Source organism: Furipterus horrens, unplaced genomic scaffold (assembly GCF_987537825.1).
Source record: "Furipterus horrens unplaced genomic scaffold, mFurHor1.1.pri manual_scaffold_17, whole genome shotgun sequence".
NCBI classification, from domain to species: Eukaryota; Metazoa; Chordata; class Mammalia; order Chiroptera; family Furipteridae; genus Furipterus; species Furipterus horrens.
Genome location: NW_028327187.1, coordinates 13,414,823 through 13,420,597, shown reverse-complemented (window position 1 = coordinate 13,420,597; position 5,775 = coordinate 13,414,823). Strand labels below are relative to the sequence as shown.

Sequence of the window (5,775 nt, the reverse complement as noted above, 5' to 3'; positions counted from 1 at the left end):
AATGTTGTTTCCTTAGTAGTAACAACAGCTTTGTGAAGGACTCCGGTATTCTTGTTGAGTTTCTCTTTTGAGGCTCTTGGGGTTAGGATTAGTCTCACTGTGGAGGACTGTTGTTTGTTTTTCTGGGAAAAGCTAATGGGTCCAAAGAGGAATTGAACACACACATCCTTGGCTTTTAACAAAGTGAGCTGACTACCCAGGCATAATCAGATACCCACAAAACAAGTCTGCTTTAGTAACTATCTGGTTACCTTAACTGCTATCAGATTAGCTTTAAACATTATTTCAAAGCTCATACTTTCATGTTTTCCTCTTCCTTTCAATCCTACCTAAATATCAAGGAAATTAAATTGTAAATATGGTAGTTGTTTGCTAAGGATATGTACTGCTCTTGCAAGGAAATAATGTTCAAACAAAGCTTCACTTATTTTTTTTAATATAAGCAGAAATCACTGTTTATGGCGCTTATATAATACATTTTATCTTTTAAAAAAATTGTCCATGAAATAGTCAGGATTTCTTTATATTTGTGAGCCTCCTTGTCTCCTTTTCTAAGGGTGTAATCTATGGTTTTAAGATCTGCAGGGTAGTCCTGAATGGCTAAAAACAAACCCATTTTCTTCTTGGTATAAAATGTCTCATTACTCTAGGGGTGTTCATTTTATATATAGTTTAAAAACAACTGCAGCTCATTCAAAGCATAAAAATTATTGGCAACAGGTACCTCCCTAACTTCCCAAGATGTATTATTCATTTGTGAAGTATTAAAGTATGAAGTAACTCATGCAGAATTCTGGTTATGGTTATGAATGTAGATATTGAACCTATTCATAAACACTGGAAATAGAATTTTAAGTTTTTAGCCCTCAGTAGAATGCACATATTGGGCATGTGCATGTGGACACCTTTTTCAATAGCACTCATTAATTTCCATTGGATTGTGTAGAATGAATACAAATATTTTAGTAGAATTTGCTACTTATTTTTTTTTTTTTGCAAGATCCATGACTAATATATACTCACTAGTGGACATTGAAGACAAGGTCATTTGTAGGTCAGATGAACAATGAAGAAAAAAGATCTTTTCCCACCAGCATCCAAACACCTATTCCCCTGAGGGAGCATTTTCTTGCAAAAGACTTTATATTTCATTTTATATCTTTGCACTTTTTCTTTATTAAAGAAAGGTTATTTCCTGGAACTTCATGCAGTAATTGGAACAAGAAAAAGCAATGTTGGGAGTTTACATTGTTCAAAGCATAGGGAAAATTACTAAAAACTGAATTTCTACTAGTCTGAAAGGTTTGAAGTGTTTTAACTGCAAGCAGCTGTCAAGGTTGTGATTTATTAGTGCTAAATCAAAATTTAACAAGTTGGGTATAAAGTTTTCAGACTTTGTAGCAAGGCTAGATGAGCCGTGTTAATTTGGAATATTTGCTCTAAAAAGAACACATTAGTTATACCTCAGTCAGTTAATGGAAGTGGGGATAGAGGAAAGTTCACATTAGTATTGGCGTGTTGGGAATAATTGTATAGTTAACAAAAATCTTGAGCACCATTTTATATATATGAGATCTCTAAAACCATGAAACTGGTTATAAGTGTTGCCTCAAGTAATTTTTCCCCTGGGGAAATATGTCCTTTCTGTGCCAAGTATTCTCTCCTAGTGTCAGTGTCTCAAAATATATTTATGAAGGGTTATCACTTATTATGCTTTGTATTTAACCACCTGCTTCCCAAATGTCCATGATATAAAGTGGGTCAAGCATCAGCCATGACTTTGAGTCAGTTCCCGAAATACCCATGTGATAGGGAGGTGAATGTTGCAAAATGCCCCATAAAAGGCCATTTTTACATCTTGCTAGAATACAGTGGCACCTTGTAGTTGTTGATCCTTTTAAAAATGGAGGATATTTCTAATCCACCCCCTTTTCTTCTTTGTTCTTTTGTGAAGAAAAGTATTTGTAAATTGCCTTATTTGAATTTTTTTTTACCTTACTGGCTTTCCTGTTAAATTTATTACCAACATTAAGTACTTAGAAGCCATGTTTTCAGGGCACTTTTATTCTTATAAAATTATGCTGATTGCTACTTTCTAAAGTATTCTGTACCTTAGTAATGCAAGAGATTGATAAGGCACATATTAAAAGTGCCAGGCATCTTCTTCCTTAGTATAATTTTTCATGATTTTTAATATTCAGTAAGTATTGTAATTGAGTTAACTTAGTAAGTTGTATGCTTTTGAAGAAATATTTGAAAAATCAACATAACATGCTTTATTTGAAAATTTAAAGTGCAAGGTCTGAACTAGTACTTATTTTTAAATCAGATTTGTAATAAGCAACTAAGAAACAGCTATGAAAACAACTTTAAAAAGCTTAGCATTCTGAAATTGACTTCTTAACTGGAATATTTCTAAAAATATATTCCCAACAGGTGTCTATCTCACTTGGTAAAAGTAAATCCATTTTGTATCTAAACTACAGCTTAGAATAGAGTTATTGAAGTGTTGGAACTCTTAAGGGATAACAATAGTTTATCAGTTTTACGATTATTTTCATTTCTGTGTAGGTGTTTTAACTCAAATTTGAAGGAAATAGGCACACTCTTAACAAATAAAATTATAGTGAGATATTTGTTCTTGATAAGTATTTCTTTGCTAAAGACCCACAATCTACTTTCTAGTCAAGTCACTTGAATTGAGTTAGATATTCTTAAAGACATGCAGTGAAAGTGAACCCCATAATACCACTGTGCCTAATTATTTCAGGGTTCCTCTGTCAGTTTCTCATCTTGCATATTTATTCCAATACCAAGGTATGGTTGAACCAGCTGCCCAGCCTTAACTCCATTTAGTGCCCCCCTGCTAACATTCTTTTTAACTGATTGATTTGTATGTTTTTTAACTGTCCAGTGTTTGGATTTTACCTCTTGATAGGTCCATTTGTCCCTGGTGCTGCTTTTAAAGATGTAGGGCCATATGATCAGGTATCAAGTTGAGTAGGTACGCAATTGGCCTAGATATGTCTCTGTGCCTATTTTATCTTCTCCCAGGAAGAGCTGCTTTGGTATAGATGTTTACTTGGGTTTATATAAAGAACTGGGCAGCAGTCTTGGAAAGCTTTCTGAAGTCTAAGAACCTGAAGGGATTTGAAGAAGGAATAGTAACAAAGGCTGCCTTTATGTCTTGGAACACGAAGCACATAAATGTATCTTGTGTAAAGACTAAAATGATTGTTATACCAGGGCTTCCTGACCTCTGGGAGAGACTTGCAAAAAAGCAGAAAGGAGCACAAAGTGAGTTGAATGGTTAGCTTGCTTTATCCGGTTTCTCATTTTCTTTACATTTAAACCTGAACATAACACCCTTCTCCAGTATCTAGCCAGCAGACTCCTGGTTGGGAAGCCCTGTATTAAATTTTGAGAATGTACCCAGTTTCCTTTTCTTTTGTACAGTGCTTTACACCTGCTAAAAATTTAACTTGTTTAATGCAAAACAAGACCTTGAAGGGTCATCATATTAAAGCTGGTTTGATTATAATAGTTATCTTTTAGGAAGAAGCTTTTTCCCTATGTAAGATGTCATACTGCAGATTTAAAATATAGACTATCAATAAAATGCATGAAGTGATCATTTGTGCTTGATCATCTCTCCTTGGGTTTTGTCTTAAAAGGGAATTTGATAAAGGTTCAGTTTCAAACTGATGTCAGATAGACTTGATTTTTAGAATCAAGTGGAGTTCCAGTACAGCCTTGGTTTTTATTCCCCTCTCTGCTATGGGTGTGGGTGGTTACTGGTTTATGGGATATAACTTCCATTATAATGGCTTAATCTTGGAGTGGTAAAATAAAAGATTATATTCCAATAAAAGAATCCTGTAAAGATTTGTGTAAATGACATTTTAGGTGCATCTTGGCTGTTTCTTGTATTTTCACCATTGCCCTGACCACTCCCTTGTTTGACCTTTAAATACAAAAGCTTGTCTAGGTGTGCGTGTTTGCTCATGCAGCTTTTGTCTTCCATTTCTACCAGCCTCTTACACGTGTTGCCTGAGCCACTAGGATGTCCTTGTTTCTAAGTAAGTAGTCACATTCTAATACCTCGGTGACCTTTCCCCTTGGTATTGGTATTCATTTAGCTGATGGTAACTTTTATTATAATTCTGTTTCTTCTGGTTCCTACAAAGCCCTGTCATTGGCATAGGAACCCAGTTTCTTGCGATAATTTTGATGTGATCAACTCTTAACATCATGACCTTCCCCGGGTTTTACTTTTAGTGCTGTCATGAGTCTTTGGAACTCAGGAGTGCCACTGAAAAGTTTACATTCTGGACAACAGAGTAAGTCAATGCACGGGAATCTTGTTGAGGGATATTCAGTGATAAAGGACGGTTATCTAGAACAGAGGAGCTGGTAAATCAACAGATTATAAGCCGTGTTCTTAATGGTCATTTGAAAAAATAGGCAATGAAAGCTAGGGTCGCAGTTCTACGCCATCATTGAATTCAGGCAACATTAAAATCTAAGGCCTTGCAAGTGGATTACTAATAGCTAAGTTTTTGTGATTGCTATCACATATTGTATTAAGCACTTGACAAACTATTTAATCCCATACTTGGCAGGTAAGATACCATGATCACGAAGGTGATTTTCCCAGGATGAGACTTACTCACTGTACTCAGGATGTGCTGACCCCTGCGGTTTCCCCATATATGGGAAACTCAACTGCATAATTTATGGTGGTAGGGGGTTGCGCTCACGCTCTCCCCTGTAGAAAAAAAAAATTCTCAGTGTTTCTAAGGTGTATTTTACCACCCTGTTTTATTAATAGGTGATGCAGCTGAGTAAGATACAGGCCTTTGGTAATTTGCCCAAGATCACTAAGTAGCAGTATTTGTAGGCAGATCTCTGATTCCAGAGCTTTGTTTCATTGTACTCTTAATCCCTATATGGCCCCTATTTTGTTTTTTATATTTATCCTTGAGCCCTAGACTAGATTAGTTATGAGGTATGATTTCTTAGGCTAAACGTTGGTTTTGGCTAGTTTGTCAAGGAAAATTTAAAAGAAAAATCTGAGAATTAAAGGTCATATATTATAAATTTCAGTAAATCACTTTGGGCATTACCAAATACACCTTAGCACTGCATTTCTGAAGTTTGGAAGGAGGCTGGAGTAGGTTTGGGGAATCTTAAATATCAATAGTCTTCTCAGCCCCTCATTATATATGCTCTTGGCCCCAGTTATGACTTGATTTGAAAACATGAAATAACTAGAAAAAAAAACCAGCTTTTTTTTTTTTTTTTTCAGGATGCCAGCCAGCTTATTGGCATCCAAGTAAATGCCCTTTAATGTTGCCTTGGGCAGACATAAGCATTCCAAAAACGTCATTGCTCAGAAAATATTTCAAACTTGTTTAAAATTGCTTTTGGAAACAATTTTATGAGCATCTGAAAGATGTAGCCCTCTTCAGTATGTTCGTTATTTGCCACCCTTCGGAGTAATCTTGGCTGCTTCCAAGAATTATGTTTTTCCCAGTGGACAGAGATTCGCCACCCTTAAGCATTTTCAGAAGAATATTCTTGAAAAGCAATTGCAAATAAAGCATGTCAAATCATAGGTGCAGTAGTATCTAGAGTAAGTAAATGGCTATGGAGGAAAGTATTTTGAAAAGATTATCACACCTCATTCAACATTTGAAGGACAGGGAAAAAGAATTACTCAACAGTAGCAGGTATCAGTGGGGAGGTGTGTAAATGGTTGAAAAAATACAGAAA

The 5,775-nt window shown here is 35.5% G+C and overlaps 1 non-coding gene across 1 annotated transcript; it reads left to right on the top strand.

Moving 5' to 3' along the window:
* The first annotated feature begins 4,607 nt into the window (after positions 1 to 4,607).
* Positions 4,608 to 4,771, top strand: LOC149990563 (U1 spliceosomal RNA). Its single transcript, XR_016508837.1, has one exon. It is a non-coding gene; the product is annotated as a U1 spliceosomal RNA (small nuclear RNA).
* The last annotated feature ends 1,004 nt before the right edge of the window (positions 4,772 to 5,775 follow it).